We start from the raw sequence: 22940 nt of genomic DNA, 5'->3' as shown, positions 1-22940 counted from the left end.
TCAGACTGAGATAGACCCTTTGAGGTGAGGACTATCAGTCTAAACCGAGACAGCAAAAAAAGCCATTCTTATCCCCATGTTCCCTGATGTAGGACAAATGAAGGAGAAACAGTGAAGTCAAGAAAGGAACAGGTTTTGATGGAATTTTCCAGGGTGATATGTAGTCATACATTACTGAAATTCAACTGAGACTTTACACTTAATTCCCTTTAGCTTGGTCACACATTTAAAGATATTTAGGTATTTAAGGACAAAGGCATACAGTCAATGGTATTTTGAGGGTGAGGTGCAAAACATCATTTTCTGAATTTCTTTAATTCCCGTCCCACATATAGGATACACTGTGCTGAAATCTGGTGGTACCTTAAATTGGAAAGACTGACAGGACACAGGAAATTGCCATACCTCAGTATAGGATGTGGTAATGGTATTTTGATGTTTGGTAAGCAATCCAGATCCCAGAAGACTGCACAGTCTCATTGGATTACAAGGGCACTATAGGGCATTTTTCTGAAATACAAACTGCACCAGTAGATAGTGCAGCATTTGAGATATGAACAAATTCAAGGAATTTCTCAGAGCCAGGCGGCTGTTGTCAAAATTGTTAAAATATAATAGCATATCTAGCTGGCACATTTGTCAGAATCCAATGAATGCCAGCAAATCCCTGAGGATGAGGTCTGCAGTGAGAAAGGGTAACTCGGGTTGCTTCCTTTGACCTTACCCAACTCTTCATATTATATAAAACAGCACATGGGTACAAAACCATGCAGCCACCAGTGCTGCCAGCATAGCCTGGAGCAGGGAAGAAGCCCTTGTGCTAATTACTCACGCCTGCCTTTGTGAGCATCTCCTGCTTCTCAGGACTCCAGGGAAACAAGTTTTCAGAAAACACACCTCCTGCCTTGAAGGAGCTCTCTCAAGCCGGCCAGGCATGGGTGTACCCATCTTGTGGAGCGGCTCTTGTCCCAGCCTGGGTAGTGAAGGAGCCCCCAGGTGGGGGTTCCTGCTCAAAGGGCTTGAGCTTTGCATGAGGCCCAGCCTCTGCTTGGCATGAGTAAGGGGGTCAGTGCAGAGGGAGGAGGAAGGCCTGGGAAATAGGGAATATTTGCTGCAGGTGTGTCCCGGTGAACAGTCAGGCTGGGCAACACCTCAGCAAGCTGCTCCTCATGTTGTCCTGGGAGGCTCCCAAGAGAGTGTCCCAGAGCATGGGGCTCTGTGACCCAGGGGCCTGCACAGCTGCTGAGGAGGTTTTAAAAAAGGAGGCTGTAAAAACTATGAATTTAAAAATGAGAAATAAGCCCATGACGAATGAGTCCATTTAAATTTAGGGCACAGGAGGGATGGCAATTTCAAAAAGGGAGGGAGAGCTGCCCTGGCAGAACTGAGTTGGAAGTTCCAGCAGACCCTGGCCATGGACGGCTGCTCACAGAGCTGGGTGTAAACACCTGGCTTTGCTCAGAGAAAGGAGAAAGCACTCACTGTGCTTTAGGGCATGGACCATTGACCAGATGAGTTATCCTTGGGAAATGCCATTTCATTTCCCCTAAAACGCACTGAGATCAAGGGTAACAGAACTTTACATGCAGCTTTAAAATTACTCATAATTTTCTTTATAACTTTGTACAAAATTACTCCCTGTTGATACTGAAGAAAACATGATCGAAATGTGTTCCACAATAATGTATTTGTCCACAAAGACCGTTTTTATTACTTTGTCTGTTTCTCTGACTATGCAACATCAACCGCACTCTTTTACATTTATCAGGACCCATTAATATAATTGATTAAATACTGGTAGTACCTGGGCCATTTGAAATAGCACAATGTCATCACTCTGCACTGAATAGCTGTCTTTTTTGGTAGTCATGCTCCACACAGGAACGTAATTTGATGATAATGACTGAATGGCAACATTCCACAAACAGCTTGGTATATGCTCCCTAAAAGAAAAGGAGCCTTTGTACTTTCTGAAATGAGTAGACAAATAATTTTTTTTTATGGCTCAGTAAAAACTGGAATAAACTGTGGTTTATGTGGGAAAAAGTTTATCTATCCTCATGCTAGATGGTTTTAAGTCATTAAAACAGAACAGAGAAACAGAACAGAGAAATAATTTGGGTGTAGTTCCTGAAAATAAAGGTCTTAAAAATTTTGGGGAGGTTTTTATTTTTTCCTATTGTTTCCTGTTTTTTTTAAACAAATACCAACATACAAAAGAAGATCAGGTAGTTAAGGCAGATACAATAAATTAAGGGTTGTGTTCTTACACCTATCAGATAGCATCTTAAGTATGACAAAAGCTTTGCTGTTTGGAACACAACAGTATTCTGCCTTGTCTTTGTGTTGAGAAAACAAATGAAGACTGGATTGAAAAGGGTACATCTTTGTCTATGGACATTCATTTTTGAGCAGGACTTGATGATCCCTGTGGGTCCCTTCCAACTCAAAAGATTCTATGATTAATGCCTCAAATAAAAACTGAGAGATGAACACAGATTTCTCAAACATGCTGAAATGAAACATGAGAAATCTGGAAAAGGAACACCAACAAAAAAAGTACAGTTAGCACTGAATTGTGATAGGGATGTGTGCATGTAAGGTAAAATTTTAAATGTCAGATAGTATGGATAGCTTTTAGAATAGCCTCAAGGAACTGAAGAATGGAACAGTTGTCCATTTTGGTTTGGATTATCAGGAAGGTTTTGGCTTTTATTGATGCTGGATAAATGGATCCAGAGCCTCTCCTTATTACAGGAAAGGCTTTATTTCATGGCTTCTTTTTAACTGTTGTTTTTCTTAGTTTTTTAAAGACATATTTGGCTATGTCTTGTTTATGTGTCATTTAATTAACTGTAGGTGTTTTAATTTAGAAATTGATCACTGATAGAGAGCTTATCTCAACATCACTGCTTTGATACTGTGGAGAATTTTGAACTGTAGAGTTATTTTCTGCATATGGCAGTTATGGACATCTGTTTTGTGGGTTGCCTGAAAATGTCACCTTTCTGTTAACATGTTCTTCTGGAATTTATGGAACAGGATGTCAGACTTTCAGTGGACATAAATGTCAGGTTATACTAACTGTAAATCTGTGTTGCCACATTTGTTTACTAAATGGCTGCACCACTCTTCAGCTTCAGCCTTTTAGAATATATGGAACTCAACAGACAAACTGCTTGGTTTGCTGGTCTACTTCACTGCCCCAGATATTATATAGCCTTCACTATCAGCTGAAGTGAATGAAAGCAAACCATGGAAGCCTTCACTAGACAGGATGTTTTATAAATACCTAAGTGCGATTAAAGGGGCTGCTATAAATAGTCCAACAGCTCTTACACAAAGCTTCCAGCTAAGGGACATATGAGGGGCATAACAGAGAGGAAATTTTGTATATAAGGCTCTCAACCTTGCATTGCATTAAATCAGTTTTAAACATCTATAGGCTATATTACATCCCTAGCAATCGAAGCCAGTTCCAGGTTCTTCAGTGTAATGCTCTAGGGGGCATAGAAGTACTGCAAATGCCTGGTGTACCTCCCCTTTTGTGCCCAAGGATGCACCCAGTAGTCACGTTATCTCTAAGAAAGTAAGAGTTGAGAGGATAAGTTATCAAATTAGGGCATCCCTGGGTATGACACTTGAAATCAGTCCTTCTTTTGTATCATCAAATGTCAGGGGGAGCCCATAGCAATGCTTAGAGTCAAGGCTGCTGGTTGCTTTTCATTGGAAAACAATGCACAGTGATTTAAGTATATGAGAAAATAATGATTTAAATGGAAGTTTGATATCCTGTCTACCCATGTGAAATTTGGAGTTTGTGAATTAAGCTAAAACATCTGATAATTCCATTGTCAGAAATAATGGAGGGAAAAAAATTATTGTGCTCTGTTAAACATTTCTTTCAAGTAGAAAAACAGTAATAGTTCTGGTCTATGAAGTACAGACCTGCTTTTTGACAGCTCAGTTGCATCATGGCAGGCAGTGGGGGATTTTTTTGTTGACCCAGTAAACATTCAGCCCAGCTGTAAGCCTCTGACAAAGGTTTTCACTTGTTACCGTGACTCCTGAATTCTCTGGGAATTAAGGCACTCTGCCAGTGGTGTGTGCCCTCAGTACTTCTCATGCCGTGTTCCAGAGCGGCTCTTGCTTGTCCTCTAGGCTGTCTTCCCACCACTTTTGGATGGCTCCTAGTTTTCTCCTAAGCACTTGATCTGCTTAGTGGAAAACCCAGAAGCAGTATGCCTGGAATGGAAGGGATAGGACAGAGAATAGAATAGAATAGAATAGAATAGAATAGAATAGAATATTTCCATTTGAAGGGACTTATGATGATCATCTTGTTGGATGAACATCATCCAACTGTGAAGCACAGACCTGTAAGAGTAAAGGAGAGAGGATCCAGGAGGTAGAGATGGGAGGCAGAAGGATGAAGCTTAATGATAAAGGTGGAAGGCAGCCTTTTGTACATTACCAGTAGGACCTCCCTCCTTTTCCTTCTTTCCTCTTGATGTCTAGCTTGGAACTGTGCTCTGGCTTGTGGAAATCCTGTGCACTCTCAGCTGCAGGTTAATGGTAACTGTGTCTTAACTTGAGTAATATTTTCTTTAAAGTAGTATAGGCAGATACTAGATTTTAGGGATTACAAATTTGGCATGAAAAATAGGGGCTGCTGGTCTTATCTTTTCTGTATTCAAACGTACTCAAAAAACCCCAAAATGCATCCATGAGACCAACCCTTCTCACACTTATTCCCTCCTTCCCAAAGCCCAAGCTATTCACAGAGAACCTGGAAATTTATAGTTTCTTCCTTATATAGACATGTGTAAGAAATTTCAATTATTGAAATTTTTACTATTATTGTAAGAACACTGTTCACTATTTCCAGTTCGCTTTGCTTGGTTCTGTTTCACCTTGGAGTACAGAGGTGGAATGAGAAATATAAGTTGTTCTGCACTGTGAATACTAAAGGGGGCTGGCTAAGAGATAGGGCGAAATCGTGCCATGCAGTCATTGCAGGCACTAAGGACATCTTCTATAGCAGTGACAATAGACCCATTATTGTTTACAAAAAACCCCAAAAAGCGAAAGCAACAAAAGTTCTTCATTGTCTATTACCAACTAAATTGAATAATTATATTCCACAGGGTGGATATGCTCATTTCAGAAGCAGACCTTGAAGAGTGTTTTGCTGTAATTCTAGACTTAGATACAGTAGCACGAAAGCACATCTGTCATAAAGGGGTTTTTTCCCAATACAGTCTAGATGGAAGATTTGTTCTCCAGCCATCCTCATTGTGAGTGATGTGCTGAACAAGGATGCAATGCTGTAACATTCAGTGTTGTTGAATGTACAGCAGCTCTCAGTTGCTGTTGTCTTTTCTGCATCTGGTAAGTTTGAGCTAATCTGTAGCTCCTTTACCATTTAAAAATCTCCAGTAAGGATGTTTTCTTCCCACAGCTGGTGCAAATGAATATAAGTAACCAAGAGTATGACATCAGGGGTTTTTTCAGAGTTCTTCATGACATTCTCTCTCAGACTTCAAATGAAATTATAGTTGCACAGAAAGTTTCCAATTCAGTGAGCATATGTTTTAAAATGCATTTGTTTCTGTTTTACTGAAAGTACCTTTCTGCATTTTACTGTCTCTCCTATTGTAAGTTCAACTGCTGTCAACTTTGTCTTGTATAATGCATTTCTGAGAATGTTTTTCACCTAAATTTTACATCAGAGAAAATGTCATCTGCCACATTTGCATTACACATAAATAGTGACAAATGTTTTATTCACTATATTAATTTTGATAAACATATTGTCACCACTGATGTCATAGTGGCTCTTGGTTTGGTAAGTCAGTCTTTCCTCAGTGATGCAGCACAGGCTGATGCTGAGTATCTAAGTATTAACTTAAAGCAACACATTCCACGTTGCAGCATGACATAGTCCATTTGCATTATTACAAGAGTAGAAACAATGGAGTCTAGAAACAGACCCAGTAAAGAGCAAGAAACCAAGCCTATTTCCTTCCTCTCCCTAGGAAAATACTGACTTTTTAAAACTGTTTCTGTCAAAATACTAAAAATTAATGCACTGCTCCCTTATGAACAGTAGCACTTTCATGCACTGTAAAATGAGGTATGGATCACAAATGCCTACCCTGATAGAACTGTCAGGCAGGATCTCCACTTAGTCCAGCACACAGCATGCTTATCAGTCAAACTGTTATGCAGCAGCCTGTCTGAGATCTGCTGCAAATGTCTCAGGGTTCATGCTCCCAGTTTACTCTGAGTGAGTTTGCATCCATCTCTGCCTTCATGCCATGTATGAAGTATTCAGTGCAAAGACAAGAGAGAGGCTATTGCTTCCATGCTCATTAGTTGAGAGGAGATTTGCTTATTATAGTCACAACACTTAATATTTTTCTATGACAGAGCCCCTTGGGGCCAAGGTCTCTATATATAACTGCTGGATTTATTATACTTGTTTTATTCTGGGCCCTTCTCTGTTGTTAGTTCCAATTCCATTTCTTTTAGTGGTATGAAGACATTATCCTGCTCTTTTATCTTTTTTCTGCTTTTAATTATTGCTTAAGACAGTTATCTCTAATAGAATATATGTGAATGAATAGAACTATGCTAGGGTGATGTGCTGCATCCAGAATTCCATATGGGCTGTGTTTCAGTATAAAACCACAGCAGTATACGAAGGCAGTATGAAGGTCCCTTGTTTTAAGAGAGAAAGAAGAGACTAGCCATGACTGGGAGGAAGATCAAGCAGCTCGGAAAAGGTCATCATTAATCCACTTTTCTCCCTTGCCTGTTCCCATTTTTGAAGTTATGAAGTGCATTTTGTAGTTCAATTGAGATTGAATTTGGTTTTCCTTTTTCCTTTAATAATGATCTGATCTTTGAAGATTTGTCTTTGCCTCCAGCCTTCTACGATAATTGTGGTACGGTAATAACCCAAAATAACAGTGGAACACTATGCTGGAAAAACAAGGCGTGTTAGAATATAAAGGATTCTAAGAATGCTAACTGTCTAAACAGAGATGTTGGTACACATTAATTTTTGTTCTTTCTAACTCAAGTGAACTACATTTCCATTCTCCTGGGGCTGTGTAGTGCTGCACTACAGAACTGTTAGAGCAGGGCTCTGTTTTGCCCTGTGCAATTGCTTGGGTCCACAGAGTCTGTGGGGACCATTGTGATAAACGGGTCTGCAACCATTACTAGACAGGGGGTCAGGAAGGGAAACCTCAGAGAAGATTAAAAAATATAGCTGCACTTTGGCATAAAGATTGATTTTAAAGAAGCTTTTTTTTTTATCCTTGTTTATGCAACAGTACTTTCCTAGTCTGCTAGAAGAGTAGGAAAGCAAGCAAATGCTTTTTCTGATAGCACAGAGACTTCTGGGAGAAACACTCCATCTTCCATGCACACATTGACCTTCACCCTTGTGCAGTAAGTTGGTACAAAGCCTGTGCAACATTTAATTCCCATTTGAGCTAAAGGATTTGTGTCAACCTGAACAATTCTCACTGTTGTGGGTTGCTACTCGTGTGTAGAACATTGCGATCTTCCCCTTAAACTTTTATCTTGAACATACTACATCCATACTGCTCTGTTGTAAGCAGGAAAGCCTTTGGGTTTTGGATAAGAGAAATGGTAAAATTAACATGCTGTGCTCATCTAATGATCTAATGACTCTACCAGGCTCTAAATTTTATCAGCCTGTTGAAATAATTTTGCTTGAAAACAACGAGACTACCCATATGCTTCAATTAAAGCACCTGCATAAACATTTTCACCAATCAGGATGTTATTCAGCACAAAGTTATGAGCTGGATGTTTTAGAGATTATCAAAGAAATTATTTTTTAACACTAATATTTCTGTTGTGTTGAACAGCTGCTTCTCTTTGTAGAACTATTTTGATGCTGTCCAATACTGAATGTTGATTTCTTAATGTGTTTTAACTGGTTTCTTTTTGTGGTCCCTCTTCCCCAGTTCTGTTTTTTGAGTGAGACTACTATAGACTGTACATGTGTTCTCAAAAAATCTTGCGCTGACTGCTCCAAACACTTGTAATTCTCTGCTCTTTTTTTTCTTATAACGTTAGTGGGCCTGACTGTGACTCGGAGAACAAAGCTTCCTTGTAAGAGTGTCTGGTATAGTGGAAGAAGGACTTAATTGCATGAGGAATAATCTTACTAAACCTGAACTAGCTTTGCAGGAAAGCATGGCATGACTTGTCACTCAAAGTGCATTATTTTTTAAGTCATATGATTTTTCTTCAAGTCAGTCAGCTTTCCTGGAACCAGAAATCTGAACTGCCCACACAGTAGTGGCAGCTGACTGAGGTATTTGTCTGACAATCCTAAACCTCTTTAATTACCTGGCAAAATAATGCCAGTGTAGGAAGCATGTGAACCTCAACTTCCTTCTGGTATATCAAGTTCTCGTATTTAATTTTTAGCTTGGAGCTTTAATAATTGCAGCCCTGTTAGTACTTGTGAACACTCAGAAGTGTTTATGTAGAAAGACTCTCCTGCAGAGTAGTTAGACCCTAGCAGGTGGTAAGATTTTATAAGGTGCTGGGGTGTAAATTTCATTCGAAGGCCTTCTGAAATCACAGAATCACAGAATAAACGAGGTTGGAAAAGACTTTTGAGATCATCGAGTCCAACCTGTGACCTATCATTCATTACCTTATCAGCTAAACCATGGCACTAAGTACCTCATCAAGCCTTTTTTAAACACCTCCAGGGATGGTGACTCAACCACTTCCCTGGGCAGCCCATTCCAATGCTGAACCACTCTATCTGTGAAGAATTTTTTCTAATGATTGTATCTTCAGGAGAAAGCCCTCAGTTTGCAAACTTTGAGCTCGTGGCCATGTGAACTCTTGCAGTTTAGAAACAAATCTTTATATGTGTGTTTATTAAGAGTATTAATTAGGCAATATCTAAGTACCATCTATAGTATTTTTTCCAAGGACAAATGTGAAAGTGCATCAGAACATTTTTTGAACACCTTTTCCTGTATAATTACAATATAACTGGCTGATTTGTAAAGGATCTTTTCCTTATAGCTAAGGAAAGGTTTCTGTTTTTCTATATTCATGCAGTGGTACCAAGGTTTAGAATAATGTGGTGAGTGCTGCTGACCTGAATAAATCTGATACAATGTGTACTGCTTAGTTGTATTGCAGTCGCTGTTCAACTGACATCTCATGGAAATTATTGTATTTATTCAACACCAGAAATTGCAATGCTTTTTAAATTTTTAAATTAAAACACTTTTTTTTCTGTTTCTGCTTAGTCTTTGTACAGGGGAATCAGTTACTGAAGTTGAAAGCAAGGAATGTTACCTGCATGAGAGCATGCTGCACTAGTTACTCAAATTGCAGTCGAAAGAGCTTTTTCTTACAAATATCTGTACAAGCTTTTAGTTTTGCTGCCATTTTATTCTTCACAAGACCAGGCTTATAATCACCTAGAACTGAGAATTACTGTAAAGGCTGAGTATTTTGAAATCAGACAAAGAAAGGCCTGATCCTTTCCATGAGCACTGGCTAACATCTGCTTCATTGGAATTACGCTTGGCACCTCCCTGGATCAGATTTTCAGCTGACTGCTGCTGTTTACAGTTGCCCTATCGTGGCTTTTCACCTACATGGATGACATCCTGCCTTGCTATCTTCACAATAGCAGACTCTAAACATAATAGCATCCTACGGGGATACAGTAGAATAACAACACATCACACTTCCTTTTTACTCACCGGCAGCTTTTTAGCATAAACCGCTAATCCTAGACAACATCTGAATAACAAATGAATAATCTGAACAGCATATGCTTGGAGGTAATGTGTTAACACAAATGAGACTAATACAAAAGTTATTCTCATCGATCTTTCAAAGGAGATAAAATTTGCCTGATGAAAACCTGAATCTATTAGTCTACAGCTTCTATTCTGCTGCCTGCAAATCACAACAGCATTTCCTTTGTTAGAAGTGCAAAGGACGTGCTCGGAATCGAAGAAATCAAACACAATCTTAAAAAATTTTTCCATCTTAAAAGTCTGTCTTGTTGATTGTAACTCAGTGAATTAATATGGTCTGTACACTGATCTATCTTAAAATAGAGCTTTTTACACAGTCATGATAGTATAATATTATTTATAGTATCTGAAAACGAGCAGATTAGAAATTTCCACTCATATTCTACTTTCAGTTTAAATTAGACTTCAGAATGGCAACATGTAGTATTGCAATGCAAGCAACAATGAATATTTTGATTTGACATCTATATGTAGTATATTTTTGTGTATATGCATGCACACACACACAAATTACTCGTCATAATAAATTCTTAAACACCAGAAACTTTCAGGTGCTTTCATTCAGGCAAAGTTCCTACCTTCAAATGTACATCATAGGACTAAATTATCACAAAACTTCCATTATTGAAATTTTGATATGTTTATATGTTCCATATTAACACATCTTGTATAAATATATATTTCATATACTTCTCCCTCCCTCCCTCTGTCTCTCTGTAAATCTATATTTTTAAACGAATGCAGAGTCGACATCGTATGTTCCTTTGGGGCATACGTTTACCATAACATTTCTCTAGTACTTAATCACAGTTTATAAGATGGACATGACACAAGTCAGGAAAAGAGCAAAGTTATGGTATGGATTTATGGCAAAGGCTTCTTTTGCTTAAGAAAAGTTCTGAGTAATCCATAAGTGAATTCAGATTTCTTTATCTAAAAATCAAACCTTTATCTAAAAGTCAGATGCCATTCCTTGTCCAAAACTCACTCCTTTTTCGTTTACCAGATTGGCCACACCTGGAAAGATGTAGAGCATGCAGCAAGCAGGAATGCCAGAAGGAAGCACTTACCTTAATTTGATAGGTACCTAACTTTCATCATGCTCCTTTTTTGAAAGAGTTCTTCTCAGAGTATTGAGATGCTGAGGTTATTTGCTCCCAACAGTGTCCTGCACATGACTCTCCCACTTGGCAGCCCTGGCAGGGCCCTGGAGAGAGAAGCAGTGCTCTGTTCACTCCCAACAGCTTCACTGAGACTGGGGCTCCTTTGAGCTCAATTAGTTCTAGATTGTTTGGCTGAATGGCAGCCACACTTCCTTCTATTCTTTCCCAACTTAGTTTTCCTGCCTCCAGTGGTGCTTTTTCCTTTCTTTGGACTATAAATAGGCCTGTCACAACACAGTCTATAGCAGTAAGGAAGGCAGGAAATGCATTTAAACAAAGGAAAGATCTTAGGAGGTTTTGTCCTCCCCTGTCAATGTAAGTAAAAGAATTTGGTAGGAGTTGGTCTGCAGACACAGTTCTCTTTGCATGAGGAAAACATTGTTCAGAAACATGCTAGGATGTCATCTTTTTCACTCCACAAAACAAATGAGGAGACACAGTAGCAATAGGCCTTAGCCTCTTGAGTAATTACTACTTCTTTAAGTATTTAATTTTGATTAAATATTTGAATTCTTGAAATAAGGAATTTTTTTTGGCTTCGAAAAGAGCACAACGGTGGCTAACAAGCTTTAAGAAGACAAAATATGTCCTACAGGAGGTGCAAATCTTCCATGTTAAGAATGATGTTTAAAGTCTATGCATCTTCATTTTGTCTGAGTACTTTCTTCAGTGGAACTTATCCTGAAGACTTGAAGTGTTTAAGCAAACTAAGTGTGTTTACATGCAGGGAAACAGAATTGCTGTGCATGTATTCAATGAAGATGACTGTGCATCTATAGCTCTCGAATAGCAACTTTGTTGAAATCCTCAAATATGTTCCATGAATTAATTTGAGTAAAAGAATTATTTTAATGTACTTTTTTTAAAATCAGAACTTCCAATTTAATTATTTTCAGCTTAGTGGTTTTAAAAATATCAAGCTTCTAAGGCTCTCTCACGCTTGGAAAAAGAAATGAACAATTTTCACATTATCCTCAATTAGGAAGGGAATATAATATGTTATTTATCTGTCTCTATTTCTTTGCCCCATCCCTACATTTTCTATTGTCAAGGGTACACGCCTTTCCTTTGCTTTATGCAAATTAAGTTAATTGCTGTAAAAAATCCTTTCTGCTGCTTTTTACAGTGGTAGTCTCCTGTTAGAATAGCAGTGTGTTTACTGAAGACTCTAATGCATGGCTTGGGATTGGTGATTATTTTAGTGGGAAGGTAGGGCCTTGAAAGATAGCCGTTATGTAGATGAAAAATCTTTATTCTGTTTAAGATTTGTATCTGAAATACACACTGTGGGTCACACTGAAAGTGGTGAGAGTTAAGGACCTGTGGCACTTAAGGAATTTGGAGAACGTTAAACCTTTTGTTTCAGACATTATGTAGGCAATGATCATGATTGTCAGCCAGAATGGTGTTTTATATAAGAACTAGTTAATCTGTGTTAACATTAGGTAGACTACATGATGCCAGAACAGTTTACATAAGAATCTTCTTCAGGAAAGTGTCTGCCTTGTTGAGAACTTTGCAAAGATCCTACCTGCCATGACAAGAATGCGATTGTTTATGAAAAAAAAAGAGACATACAGAGGGTGTGTGAATAAACACTGTTGTTGATATTTTGGGAATTAATAATAACTCTAGACCAAGGTTTTCCTTGAAAGTGCTTTTTTTAATAAAATGGAATGCTCCAATCAAAACTCCTTTCAAAATCAAGAATTTAATTTGTAGAAGGACCTGAAAGTTATGATATTTATGGTATTTTTTCTTGTGTTAATACTCATATTTAGGAGACAGTATGAAGCCTTAGAAAGAAGTTGATCTTTGCAGATCATGTACTACAAACCTGATAAAGAGAAATATAATTCTCTAATACAAATGTCTATTATAATATAATTAACTAATTTGTAATGATCAGTGGATCAAATACAGACTTCAGTTGAAACATGGAAGCAGATTTTGCTTAGAAGACTCTGTCATGGAGATGACTGAGGGCATGCTGCAGTCTTTCTGGCTCTTTTGGACCTCAGATCGAGGCCAAAGGATTGGCAAGGTGTAAAAGTTGATTGAACAGCTGTGGAATAGGTCTTACTTTATTTCTGCAAAGTCGGTCTCCACAGTGTAACAGCACCGAAATGCAAAGCTGCTTAGCAGTAATGCACTTGCGCATACCTTTATTCAAATGTAGTTTAGTTGAAATCTTAAATCCTCTCAGTGAGTTACTAGTGGTTACAGACTTGAATTTGCATCACACATTCTCTGTGTGCTGTTAGCACCAAGCACTGCCAGAGCCCTGGAGAGGCTTAGTCTGGAAGAGCTGCTTGCCTTGTGTCAGCACCGTGCCAGTAGAGCACAATTCCATGAGCCTGCTTGCACTGATTTTGTGGGTAGTCTTTCTTTCAAAACCACACACATATTTTCTCAGTGTCATTCAAAACATCCCTAAACATAAAAAATAGAATGCAAGGTTAAAGCAGAGTTGCTCTCCCCAGTCATTCTGACTTTGCACACTGGAAAAAATTCTCACTCAGTGTGTAAATTTCTCAATCCCACTTTACCATTCCAGTCTTGAGGAGAGTCTGTCTTGAAAGAGATCTTCAGAGTTTTCACTACAAACTTCCTCCTGGGAATTGATCAGGTAGCTGGTAGAGCCACAAGAGAGCTTGGAGCAGGGAGAAAAACTGTTGCTGAGGGCATATGCTTGTAAAGAGCAGTGAATTTTTCCCATTTTTCTTCAAAGCAGAAGAGTTGTTTTTTCTCTGATGGTCTCATTTTTACTCATCCTTATGCATTAGTCTGTAAGACAAACAATGGCTGCACAAACAGATACAGGGTAACACTGTGGTGCCCAGAATTTGTGGGGATGTGCCTGGTCCCCTGGAATTCAAAGCATCTTGTCTTCACAGTTCATTTACATTCTGTGCCCTGAAAATATAGCATGTGTGTGCATGTGTTACAGACATAAAAAACCTCTTTATTTTCAGTGAGTTCCTGTGTGCAGATGCAACTTCTTCAAAGTAAAGAGAATCATGAATTCCTCACCGCAGAAAACTTAAGACTGAGCTATCACATGGCAGCATGAAAAAAGCACTGCTTTTTGCTGGACACCCCAGAGGGGCTTTGCACAAATAATACTGATTTCTACCACTGAGCCACAAAACATGAATTCAGAATCGTTGATATGCTTCCCCCTGCTAGTGCTGATTACCGTGTTAGTTTTAGCTCTGCATCTGGCTTTTCACAATTAGAATGGTAAAAGTGGTATCCAAATTCCCATGAAATTTGAATATGGAAGTTTTTTAGAAAAGCTTCCAAAATGAAAAGCTGAACTACCTGAACCTTCTCCTCTGCTTTTTTGTTGCCCCTCCCTTGGGCTGCTGAGCAGCATTGTGTAATGTCACTCTTTCCACTGACATCAGTGGGAATGGGTTTGACATCAATTCAGCATGAGCAGGGAAGCACACTTTAGTGCCTGTAATTCATTAAGTGTCTTGAATTCCTTATTGTGTTATTCCTGTCTCTCTTACCCCCTCAGTTGTCTCTTTTTTGCATTCACATTTGATTTCCTTGTGGAATATGTTGCAAGAAATTACGTAACTTTTCCTGGTAAAACTATACAGAGGAAGAAACAAAGAACTAGTTTTTATCTTCTGTAGCTCTTGTTTAGTCTACCTGACTTAACACCATGAAAATCACTTGTCTCAGTAATATTGAGTAAATTATAAGGACTTTCCTTTTGATTTCTGATTCTGTTAAACACAGATGGTCTTTCTGGACTGCAATGCAGGCTGTGGGCCAGATCCCTAACTTCTACAAATTGGGGTTGCTTCATCAGTTTCAGTGGAGTGACACTGATTTGAGCTGTCTGAGGATTCCTGCCAATTGGTTTTAATGTATCTGTGCCAGTTTATGGCAGTTGAGGAGCTGTGAGTTTAAGTGCCTTTCTAATTGTAGCTTATGTTCACTTTATAGAAGATTTATTGGTTTTCTTCTCTCTGCCGGTCAAGCAAGTCATCAAAACACAGACACATACCAACAGATCTGCTGCTTCCAGCCATGGGGCAGGCTGAAGAATTGTTCATGGTGATCTTAAAAAAAAGAAGGGAAAACTTCAGGTCAGACTCAGGCTGTGGGTCAACATACAAGCAGAAGACTGATGGTCTGCCCAGTGTGTTCGTGGCCCCATGAGTTTAGCACAGCTGGGGGCTGTGATTCCTTATGCCATCATCTGTCTCTCTGCACTTTTGATTGGTTGTGTGGTCTTGAAGGGAGACCACAAATAGAAGTCTAATTTGTTTTTCACCTGCTTGCTTACCAAAACAGAATGCATATTTTTTATTCTGTGCCTTATAGAACATGCCTTAAAGCTGATGGCAGCATAGCAGTGAAGATTAAAGTTAAAACTTCATTTACAGAATGTTGAAGTTCTTAAGGTCCAAACCTTCTGTACATCCCCACCATTTTCTCTGTGACTGATTTCTCTACAAACAACCAGGAGTTTAAAGCTTTTAGGGGTGTTGTGACAGCCTGAAATACTATCTCCATGGTATTGATGAGGAAATAGAGTAATTTGCCAAAGGTCTCACAGGAAGTAATACTTTTATTTGGAAAGCTTATGCTGTTTGTTGTTTCTCCTTTCAATATTTTTCTTCTTTTTATTTGTATGTTGTGTTTCTCCTGTTCCCTTTTCAGTCACATCTTTATATTCACGTTCTTTGCGTGCTACTTCTGTCCTGCTCAGGGTATGTGTAATTTGGTTTACTTCCAGACAGCTCACAATTTCATGTTGTTTCCACTTGTAAAATTGTCGTGTAAGCACCCATGTGTTTTCTCTACCCCTTGTGAGAAGCTGCTACAAACAACTGCCACATTACCACACGATTTGGCAAAACTCTCCTTTGTGCCACCATCCTGCAAAAATGTCAACACTGTTGCTGCAGGGCAGCAGGTGGTGTTTTGTTGCAGGAAAGTAAAAGGGGCTACATAAAATTTCAACAAGTTCTTGGACTGTCAGAAATTATCTCAAACAGGTTCTGCTGGTAATACCCATCTTTGTGGGTGGTGTCTCTGCTCTCCTGACTGCTCAGGATGCCATCCCCATTTCTGATGGCATCCCATCTTTGTACAGAGTGGGCAGCTGCTCTCACTGTTACTAGTATTATCTCATTTATTTGTATACTTTTTCCACCTCTATCCATCTTATTTTCTCATTTGATACCTCTGTTGAGAGAAAGCCTTTTTTACAGCACTTGACTCAGCAAGGTGCCTGTTTTTGACTCCCAAGCACTATGACTCAAAGGTATTAGTAATGGGTAGATGACCTCAGGCAATGCACTCCTGCACTTCAGACTTTAGATGTTTTATCTTCTTTACTCTTGCATTTATTATAATGTGTGTCTTTTAGAATTGAAGTTTCCAAGGAAAAAAAGTGAGAAAACACATAGCAGTGACATTTTTTTTCCTCCTTTGTATATAATGTACTAAAGAAAGAGCAATAATGTACTAAAGAAAGAGCAATAATGCATCCCTAGAAAAATACTTCCTACAGGAATCGGTTGACTTCTTCATGGTTGCTAGAAGCTGTGTGTACATCATTTTACTTATCCTCAGACTCAGGTGTAGATTAGGGAAGAAAATATTTTAAAATGGCTAAAATCTTTCTGCTTTTTGTTTGGGTTATGGAGTCTTTTTTACACAAGTTTCACTTTGCTGTAATTCATTGACCGAGATGAGTTTCTTCCCCCATATGTCAGTATGAATTTATTCTCCTGTGATTTCCTTTGCCACTATGCCAAGAGGTATAACCAAATGCTAACCAAACATTTCTGGATTTCAAGGTGTTGATTTCCTGTATCTACCACAACAGAGGAGACAGGTTAGGTTAAGTTGTGCTAAATGCCATTGTGTGAGTTTATGGAAAGATTGCAGCCCAAGCCTCTTTGCTGCAATTTGAGTTAGGGCAGCCTGTTCTAAATGGCTTTTTTGGGGTATTGCTGTGGAATTCTTAGTTGGGTCTGAGTCATGCCGACAAGCGTGCTTTTCTGCTACAGTGGTGAGTTGAACACCAGAAATCCTACCAGAACACACACGAGGAGGGGAGGTGACTAATTTGCCTGCCACAAGGTGACATTTCTTCAGTGCCAAATCTCTCTCACTTGCACCTGTCTTGAGAGCAGCTGATTGCTGCAGTCTCCTCTTCTAAAAGGAAGAGGAAGAGCTGCTCCACCGCAATTCCTGTCAGGTGCTGTGATAGCTGTCACCTCCTGGCTGGTCCTGGCTGTTATAGGGCCCTTGAGAGCCCCCGGGGGCAGGACTAATGGCACACAGAGAGAGTCCCGAACCATGAGGTTTATTCCGTGACACCAAGGATCACAGTGGATATCTGTTTTGTTATGTTGGGAAGACGAGTGTCTGTTTCTTTTTTTATTTAGGAATTGTTCCAGAGCAGTTAATGCTTTCCCTATCTCCTTGTCCTGCATGTATGAGCTAGATTTACATTAGTTAGACCAGCTGTTCTCAGCCTGGGATAGGAATTTTGTTATGCAGGGAGATTAAAGAGTTTATTTTTCATGCATCAGGAAGAGCCCTCAGAGCGTTAGTCAGCTGGACTTGTTAGGTGGCAACTTCTACCTCAGGCTAATGGTTGCTTTAAAAATAGCAACAGCTACACTTCATCGCTCTGCGGGAAACTTCCAGCCTCTCGCGCGCTTTTATGCCGATTTTGGGCTCAGGCTTTTCGGTTTCAGCTGCGCTCTTCTTTTCCCGGGGCTTCCCGTTTCTCCTGTTGCAGAAACAGATTCTATTACCTTGGATCTATTTCTTAAGACCACTGTTTGCCTCTAGGAGCTGGGGCTTAACATTCCTGAAAGGAGGGCAGCGTGGCACTGCAGGTGCTGCGCTGACCTCTAGTGACAAGTCAGGAGGACAGAAAGTAACTTTGCTGTTCAAACCCGCCAACAGCAGCTTCCCTCGGAGCACCCCTCTTTCCTGCAGTGTTCAGCCCAAACAAACCGTAAGGGCTTCATCTCTCCTACGGTATCTCCAAGCCTTTATAATATTTGTTTAAATTTATGTCCAGTTATTGAACAGCAGGTGTCAGACTCAGATCTTCTGCTGGTTGTACAATGGCAGAATTCTATTAGATTTTATTAATACTTATTAATTATAAAATTAATAGATTTTGCAAGCTGATGACACTCCATTCCATTTATGACCCTACAATAAAATGATTTATATGAATACGACTTAACTCTTGAAACCTAGAGTTTAAAAAGTTTGTTTTGACTCTTAAAATTTGCCTTTTAATTGCATTTCAGTCCATGTGTTGTTACCAGCAGGGGAGTTGGAAGGGTTCAGTGAGATATTACTTGGTTTGAAACACAGAAAAGAAGTTATAACTAGCAAATATCTCTAGGGTTGCTAGATCTCTTTCAATAAGTTTTAGACACTTCATTCCTTGCATTTTAAATTATTTTAGTTTTTTAAATTTTGAAGTGTTAGAAAATTGCTGTGATTCTTTACAAACTGGGAACAGAGCCACTCCCTGTGTGAGTCACTGAAGTCAGCTGAGTGCACCAAAATTAGGTGGGACAATATGCATATTAACAGATAATGTACAGAAGAATGAAGAGATGACAGTGGAAATCACACTGAACCAAACCAGAGACGTTAGAAGTACAAGGGAATCAGAGTGTGAGAGAGACACTGCAGGGCCCTTTTGTTTGGCCTGCCCTGGAGACTGGTAGATCATTTGCAAGAGGCTCTTGCTTGAAGTCCTTGCCCTTGAGTCCTGGATGCTCCTGAGTCTCTAGGACCTGCTTTGAGTTAGGTATTTAGCCGGGGAAAATACCCCTAATGTCAGATTCTCCTAGACTATCATCCTTGGGGTACACATTTGCAAGTGTTTTGTTAGGTCTCGTATGTGGTAGATGTAATGTTTTTAGCAAACACTCAAATATAAAATTTTTAGCAAACACTCGAATTTTACTGGATGAGGTAAGGGCCATTTTGGCTAAAAATAGTTATTGCTGCCTTCTGGTGGAATAACCCAATACCAGAACTATTAGCAGATGTGAAATTAAAATATATGTCTGAATGCACTATGAACTCAACAGTGAAACCCTCAAAAGCTCCCTATCATCTGCTTTGGTTTATATTCAATGTGCTACAATGAACCAACATCACAATCAGTAATTCAGTCAATGTAGCTCCTTTTTTTCTCCTTAGCAGCCTAAGGAAATTTAAAAATAATAATTTTCTTAAAATAAAAAAAAAAGTCTAATCATGAGCAAATGTGAATGAAAATTCCATGTTCATTCAGCTCACTATTGTGCAAAGCAAAGGATTTCCCTTTCCTGTCTTATTTTTGAAACTTCCTTATTCCATGTTTGCTGTTCAGCTCAGTTTGGTGATGCTGCAGGCCAAAGAACACATTCATTGCTAAAGGCATGGTTGAAATTTCTTGCTTAAGGTAAAAGAGGGACAAAGGTCATGTCACATCTCTCTGAGTAGTTTTGTTACTTGTGGTGGTGGCTTCTATTCCTGTGAGGAGAGGGATGACTGTGAGGGCAATGATCAGTTTACCTTGGCGGAAGGTTTTCCTGAGTACCGGATAGTAACTATCAATTTCACCACATGCCAAATCTTTATTTAGAGACTGAAAACTACTTTGTGGCCTCCAATGCCAATGAACAGGAAGGATGGGATATATGGGATGCTGAAGCTTTGGATCATGAGCAAATGACAGGATGTACTGGAGGCAAAACAGCAAAAGCGGGATTTCAGTGAAGACTGCCCCTGGAAAGGGGTATCAAATGGAACAGAAAGTGGGGGATGACCCTGTGGCCACAGCTGAGCTGGATGGCTGCCTGCAGCAAGAAGGACAGGTGTGGATCCTGAGAATGGTGCCCACTCACAAAGTTACACAGACTGCCCTGACAACAGTAAAGTTTCATTCAGTTTTAGGTGAAAACAGACAATATCCTGCTGGGGGTTTTGGAACAGGTCTTACCCACTCTTCCAGGCAGCTACTGCCTGGATGAGAAGTGGCAGAAATCGAACTTTTAATGTGAAAGAAATAAAAAATCTGCTTAGCTGCACTCAAAACTTTTCTGCCAAAGACATTCCTCATTAAACACACATGGTGGGATTTTTTTCAAAAGGGCTTGGCACAGCCTTTTCCCTGCTCCCACTGGAATCCATGTAGGTGCCACAGGTTTCAGTGGGAGGAGAGCTAAATCAATATGGAGTGCTTTGGAAAAATGCAGCTCAGAATGGATCCTGGCAGCCTGAGTAGATAGGGATTGGAGGTGATGCTGAAATTGTCACGTAGAAATTTTCCATGCTGGCTAGCGTTATCCTCTCCATCCTCCTTGGTTCAGAGCTAATGGAAAGCAGTGTGTGGCAAAGCAGTGTGTGACTTGAGGGGAAGGGAAAGTCAGTGTTGAATAAAATAAGAATATCCTAATTTCCTCCCTCCTCTGTGTCTTTTGTCAGGACAAAAACTGCAGAACTTCCCTTCTCCCTGAGGTTGCCACTTAACTCTTCAAGAACACAGGGGTTAATTGCAAGCAGCAGTGCACATTGTGCATACTGCTCCTTCTGGATGGGATTCTCCTGATGTGGGCTGAGCAGGTTGGTACTCTGTTTCCTCCAAAGTGCACCCAGCACATGTTCAGGTGTGGGAGAAGAAGGGGAGCAGTCCTATCTCACATAAGGATTCTTCCCCCACGAGGTAGTAAAGTCACTTATTAATTCAGGTTGTCACAGGATAATCCTGTTTCATTACATGTTCTCTTGTTGGCACATGGGCACTGAAATGGCACAGGTTGGTGAAGGGTGGGGTGGTGTTTGGGTTCAAGATCTTCTGTTGTGTGAGCTTATTCCTCACAGGAAAGTAGTGACAGTAGCCCAGTCCTGTAGCAGTCACTTACTCTCACAAGGTGACATTGTCACTCATTGAGAAGCCTTCAGCAGGTGGCTGATTTTCCTCATTCACTCAGTTATTCTGCTTCTGTTTTGGACACATCATTTCAGCTTCCCTAAGTAAATTTCACACCTTCTGATAGAAAAAGCTACAGAAATAACAAATAATCACAGAATCACAGAATCAATCAGGTTGAAAAAGACTTCTGAGATCATTGAGTCCAACCTATGGTCAAACACCACTATGTGAACTGTACCATGGCACTGAGTAGCACATCCAGTCATTCCTTAAACACCTCCAGGGGCAGTGACTACACCAGTCATGATCTCAGAAGTGAACAGTAGCTTCTGTTACACACAGCAATTCACCCCTTCTTTGCTTGAATGGCTCCTTAATAACTCCCTTGGCCTGCTTGGTGCTAAAAGAGGCCCCAGCAAGCACAAACTGCCCTTTGAAGTGGGTGGCATTGTTAAAAGAACAATACTGCAGTGTCTTCTAGAGCAGCAGGGTTTCTAAGTTTGCCATGCAATTTGAAGGAATGCACTGTGGTTTAATTGCTGCGCAGATCAGGCCTGTGACATGCCCTAATTGGGTCTGTTACCTTTCTTTTTGAGGAATTAAGAAAGTGCCAAAGCCAGGAGGTACTCTCCTGCCAAACTCAGATTCAACCTACATGAGGGTAATGATCAGTGTGAGCTAATAGGTTATGACAACCCCTTCGGTGCCTTCAGCATTTTAGGACGTCTCTCAGTCAGGAATTTACTTGAGTGTGTCAGTTGCCACTGACTAGCTGAATATTTGTCATGACTTTGAGTTCTGTCTCTTGGACCCAAACGATCTGTCCAGCTGTGAGAGTCTTTTCCCAAGGAATGTTAGTGTTCACTTCGATAGTTTTAACACTGGCTAATTTTTTCACTGAATAGCATCCCAACATGAAAGTATCTGTTCATAGCAAATCTCTTTCTAGCTGAAATGCACGTAACTCTAGCTAACTTCATTGTCATTAACACAGGAGCATTAAAAGGGAACTAGCAGAATTCAGTTCTACCATGTCAGCAATTTTATTTTTTGTAGCAAGGAAATGTCTGCCTGAAAAAGGACTGATTTTTTTTAGAGGATCCATATGGATGTATAAAGTATTGGTGCCATTTGGTATAAATTATAATCAGTTCCAGATTCTGCTGTACTCAGAAACTTGAATCATGGAATTGTACGTGGTGGTTTCTGTATTTTGAGGACTCTCACCTAAACCACAGCTCTTGTAACAAGTAAAATGGCTACACCCAGCGTGTCCAATCCCTTGACTTAATCATGTTAAGAAAATGTTTGTTCAACTATGAATCAAAATTGTGTTCCTAAGCCCTGCAGCTTTTCAGGTGAAATGACAGAACCAGCCTTGCTACACTGGGGCAAAGTAGGTGGGCTCCAGAGGCTGAATTTAACTTAATTCCTTCAATTGTGGTTCCTTTGTCAAAGCATTTCTGAAGGCCTGGAGCCAGGCAATGTGGAATACTAAGCACTGGGACGTAAGTGGGATTTATGCTGCTTGGTCTACTTTTGGCTCCCTGCATGTGTTTTAAGGCATATTAGAGGTACAAAGAGGTAGAAGGGAAAGGCACGAGCACGCACAAAGTCTGCTGCCTGCTTACACAGTGTCTGTGATTGATAGAAGCGTAATGAGGACATGGCTACTGAACCAGCAGAATGTTTCAAACTTCATTCAGGACTTGGGTCATCTGCTGCCCTCTTGAATTAGGTAGGGGAGATGGAAGATGGCTGACACACCAAAATCTTTTTTGTGAATTGCTGCCAACAGAAACTGATGGTTTAGGTTTGCTGTGGGGGTTTGTTTTCTATGGAACCAGAGCCAGCATAAGCCATGACTCTGAACTTACTCGTAGCTTTCAACGCTGTGACCAATTTCAACCATGTCTATAAGGCAAACTAGATCAAAAGGCCAGCACAATCTGAGGTCTGCAAACTTTGATGAAGAGCTAGAGACAAATGACCCAACTAATC

General features: G+C 39.9%; 1 protein-coding gene across 5 annotated transcripts in view; it reads right to left on the bottom strand.

The window, feature by feature from the left end:
- The window catches only part of RASGRP3 (RAS guanyl releasing protein 3), a 56204-nt gene extending 45098 nt beyond the window's left edge, over positions 1-11106 (bottom strand). For 4 of the 5 annotated variants that reach the window (XM_010391674.4, XM_010391676.4, XM_010391680.4 and 1 more), the window contains exon 1: positions 10913-11106. The gene's annotated coding sequence lies outside the window, so the exon portion shown is untranslated. Of the gene's footprint in view, positions 1-3948; positions 4087-10912 lie in introns of those variants that run through there. The other variant, XM_019281306.3, reaches the window with a different exon arrangement.
- Positions 11107-22940: the final 11834 nt, after the last annotated feature.

This window comes from Corvus cornix, chromosome 3 (genome assembly GCF_000738735.6).
Source record: "Corvus cornix cornix isolate S_Up_H32 chromosome 3, ASM73873v5, whole genome shotgun sequence".
Taxonomy (NCBI): Eukaryota; Metazoa; Chordata; class Aves; order Passeriformes; family Corvidae; genus Corvus; species Corvus cornix.
This window is presented reverse-complemented; position numbering and strand designations above follow the sequence as displayed.